The sequence below is a fragment of the Capsicum annuum genome, unplaced genomic scaffold (genome assembly GCF_002878395.1).
Source record: "Capsicum annuum cultivar UCD-10X-F1 unplaced genomic scaffold, UCD10Xv1.1 ctg1705, whole genome shotgun sequence".
Lineage (NCBI taxonomy): Eukaryota > Viridiplantae > Streptophyta > Magnoliopsida > Solanales > Solanaceae > Capsicum > Capsicum annuum.
The window spans coordinates 151,490-156,476 of NW_025822685.1; positions in this window are offsets into that span (position 1 = coordinate 151,490).

Genomic DNA, 4,987 nt, shown 5'->3' on the forward strand with positions numbered 1-4,987 from the left:
TTACTCTTCTGGCATGCCAGGCTTCTCAATAAGAAATTTTGGTGGTCCTATTAACTTAAATGTAGGCTCGAGATCATAGTAGTGATCATCAAGTGTATTAAACATTTACTCACTGGAAGATTGGGGAAGCATAATCGTTGGACGGAAAGTTAAGGTGTGAACTTCAGTAGAGAGTAGGGAAATAGAAGCAAAGACGACAGGTGGTGCTAGCAATGTGGTAGATTTACACTGAAGAGCTAGAGAATGAGTGATGGAAGCATTGTGATGCTTTTGGCTTAGAGTGAGTTCAGAGGCATGTTGTGGTGGATCAACAATAGTAGAAAACTGACTTTACAATTGTAATGAAAAACTCAAGGTATTTATGAGGTCAAGAGTGGGAAAGGGAGGAGGAAGCAACCCACTGGCCCAAGCTCGATGCATTTCGGTCATTTGTTGCCTTAGTTTCAAAATCTCTTGCTTTAAACTCTCATTTTTCTGACTCTTTGTTTGATCCGAGATGTCACTCTCTATAGCCTTGTTGGACATGACTAACTCTTTCTTAGATTTGGTGTGATGTGAAAGACAGACCAAAATGCCATAAACTAACCACTTTAAACTAACTGAACAAGAGATAACAAACGTGTTAGAGTTCAACACTTTTTCAAAACCTCTTTTTTTATTATTTTTTAAAAGACCACCGAACCCAAGAAGGGCACCTACGTATCTCACTCTTGAGAGAGGAGAATCAGGTGTGCATAGTTCGTGAAGTTTGGCCCAAAAAGGACCAATCAAACTCTTTTTTTTCTTCTTAAAACTTTAAGAAGAAAAGAAAATAACAAATTATCAAAAGAATTGACGAAAATCTTTTTTCAATTTTTCAACCTTAACATCCATATACAAAATGAAACCTATGATTACCAAAGAAAAATCTTTTTGGGTTTTCAATTTTGAATTTCATACGAAAATAAAACTATTAAAGAAATTTTTTTTGTAGTCATCTTTTAAATATTTATATGACACTTACTCTAAATGAAGAGTGAAGAAAATCTTTTTGGATTTTTTGAAATAAGATCACTAAACCCTAGAAGGGCCTACGTATCTCACTCCCGAGAGAGGAGAATCAGGTGTGCATAATTAGTCCAGATTGGACAATTAAAGATTAAATAGCCAACTGAACCCTAACTTAAGAGACAAGACCAATGACAGACGATGAACAATGTCAATAAAATTTTTTGGGTTTTAATCAGACACTTCACATAAAACTGACACCGACAACTATGAAATAAATATTTTTTGGTATTTTCGTTATATGAAATGTACAAAACTTCTACCATCTTTTTTTTGAATTTTTCTTTTATAAAAAACTCATATTGAAATTTTTTTTTCGAAATTTTCAATTATGAATTCTTGCTAAAGGAAACAAAGGCAAAGTCTTTTTGATGTTTTTTTGTTTTTTGAGAAATGAGTGCAAAATGTTAAAAAAAAATCTTTTTTTAATTCTTGTATTGTGAAAAACAAAAGCCATAAAAATAGAAAAAAACTACGGAACTCGTTTTTTTTTACTCCCTTTTCTTCTTTTTTTTCGAATTTTTCCTTGCCTACACACTTTCTTTTAATTCTAACACATGTTTTTCCCCAAATCAGTTCACTGAATAATTTTGTAACCCTCAAAGATGCAACAATTAGCACATACGGATGCTTTAGGGGTGAGTCTCCTATAAAGGACCAAGTAGGTCCCGCTAGGTCTCAATATAATGCCGATAAGCATGGCCTAAAGGCTGACCTACGTTGAGGTCCACTAACAAGGCTGTTTGGGGGAGAGTATGATCAGTGGTGGCTGCAATAGCTTTCCACCCACTCCATACCAGCGGATGTCTCCCCCTCTTAAAATAAAGGTGACTCAACTAGAGTTTGTGTACACAGCGTGTACAACAAAACTTATTGCTAAAGAAATGACTTGAATTATGCAAATGATGATATATATAAAGCGGTAACACATAAGAGAAAAAATGTAAACACATAGAACTTAGGCACTCAACAATGATAAAACAAATACAAAAGATAACACAAACAACGTCTATACACCCATAATGTTAAACTAAGCCGATACAACTCAAAATAAGCTCGAATTCTGAAAAATTCCCAGCAGAGTTGCCAGAGCTGTCCCACCCTTACTTTTTAAGCAAAAGATATGATTTTTAAGTTTGAAAGGATTTAGTATTAAGTGACAAAAAGGAAAATTTATTTTGAAAAGGATTCTTACACATTTAACTCAGAGTCGCCACTTGACATAAATTAGGTGTGGCAAGTCACCTTTGAAAATCTTTTTTTAAAATGATTTGACTCTTTAAAAACTGGTCCATGAACAGAGATTTCGGTTAAGGAATTCTGTTAATCGAGAGGAAGGTGTTAGGCACCCCTCGATCTTGTGGCTCGACCACGGTCGCTTCGTGCAGTATATCGGCTTGTATGACACTACGGGATGTATAAACCAAATAAAACACACAACAAGAAAACAAACAATCAAACAAACAAAAGTCCAAAAAAATAATGTTCAGTCTAATTTATTACAAATCAAAATAAAAATGCTGAAATTAAAACCTAAACTACTCTGACTACCCTAGCTATGCTTTACCCAATGCCTCGGGCCTTGATCACGAACATCCTACGCGTACAAGATACTTTGGGGCATACCTCGGTGAGTAATGGCCTCGGGGCATTCCCCGGCTAAATGGATATATATTTTTTTTTAATTTCATGCGACAAAATGAAACAATCTCAAGCACAAACATTCAATCATTCCACCATATTCAATTTCTACAACTTGCCTACCCAACTTAGTATTTGCCTACTAGTTTCGGTCTAAAGTATGATACTATCACGTATGATACTATCACGTTCAACTTCAACAATGAATCAAAATACTACAATTCACTTTTATCAAGATCAATCCCTCCCAAATAACTGATTTTTAGTCTTAACAAGATATCATTTTATTATGCATATAATAACCCAAGGGAATCAAATAAATCAAACAAGTAGCAATTCATCACCAACCAAGATCAACCAACACACGATATTCAATTCAACACACCAAATATAATAAATGATGAAATAAAAAGAAGGAAAGGGTAGAATTGAACCTCAATTTAAAGCTTTTGAGATTTAGTATTACTCGGGTGAAGAGGCAGAATATCATCTATGAAACTCAACTCAACCTTAATATGACTCCTAAATCAATACTTCGATCGAAACTTTGTTTTATTGGGACTTTGGTGAGTTCCAACACTAACCACAAAATAGAGAGAAACAAATGACAAAATTTAGGCTGGGTTTTTCAGTGGATTTCTAAATGAATCAGAGTTATATTATTGCTCTATATTTTACCGGAGCTCTGGCGAGTTCGACAGTAAGAAAAAATAGAAAGAAAACTGATGGCAGTGACGTTTTCCGGCGAAACCTTACCAAAAAAGATAGTTTTCTCATCGATTTTATCCTATTTTTATCTCTTGCGTTCAACTCTCTCTCCGACTCCGATCTCGCTTGTATCGATTCTGTCTAATTACTCTTGATTCTTTCTAATCCTCAATAAATTCTCTATCCTCCTTCCTCCTCTGCTTTTCTCTACTCTTTTTCACTTCGTCTTCTACTTTGTGTATGTATTATATTTTTCTAGTGGCTATCTGTGTGGGCATTTTTCGATGGTACTTTGTGTTTGTTGTGTGTGTATGGAATGGAGGAGGCCCACTGAAGAATGGGGTATGTGAATATATGTGTGTATATGAATATGCTCCCCTATTTTCTAGTGAGCTGTGAGAGTGAAAGGAAGAGAGTAGTGTATCAGTTTATGTATATGTATGGTATGACCAGTGTGTGTGTATATATTCTCAAATAGGAGGGGGGGATACACGGGTAGGGGTTATATGGGTAGGGGTAGAGGGTGGTGAGGTGGGGGTAGGGGTAGGGGTGTGATGTATCAAAGTTTCTATGGCAGGTTGTTATTTTTGTTAGGATGAGGTGTTAAAAGTTTATTATGAATTGTTATGATTTTGTTATTTGGGAACTTATCACATGGATAAAGGTGTGTGGTAAGACGGGGTAAAAAAATTATAAAAAATGACTTTGGGGAGGGACAAAATTGCATGTCTACACAGACAATATTAATATGAACCACAGAACTTTTATAAACATTTAATATAAATCATATAAAAATCATAGAATTACAACCAAATATATCACATAGTAATTCTCCGCCGCTAAATAATAATTTAAATTTTCTGATGTATCACATATTCAAATAATAATTCCTCTTCTCCTCCTTCTCTTCTTCAACCACTTCCGTCGACGATGTCGTACTAGTCTGTAACTTCGTGATTGTCCCATTGCTACATAACCCGAGAAGGAGCACTTACTGGAATCAGCATCAGCGGTCATATGTTATCAATTCCGGCGTTGGTGTTTCAGGTGGACGGAAGTGGTAACGCGGGATAATTATTGATTCCGGTAGGGCAGTGACTCAATTACAGAGCAGTGTATACAATGCTCCACATAATCGTTCGTGAAATACATGTTCGTGTGAGTGTTCTAATGATTGTGTTACATTTCTCCGGAGGTAAAACGATGTCGTTGCACCCGATAAATTACTTGATACGGGTGAGTTCGGCGGAAAACTTTTACCAAATGTATCACACGAAAGAAGAAAGAAACTCAATTTGACTCGATTTGTTCACTTAAAATTTAAAAGTTGAATGGGGGCATTGCTGATTTTATGAATCTCATTAATTTATTGTGTAATTGATTGTGTGTAATTTGCTCCATAAAATAAAAACAGAATCGGTTACTTCCTTAAATAAATATATAGTCAGTTTTAAATGTATCACCTTTTATATGCATCACCTTATAGCATATTTATCACAGTTTTAAAAAATCAGGATAAGATGTAATTAACCAAATAGTTGGGATAAAATGTAATATCACTTAAAGATTCAGAAATTTATGTAAGTTACCC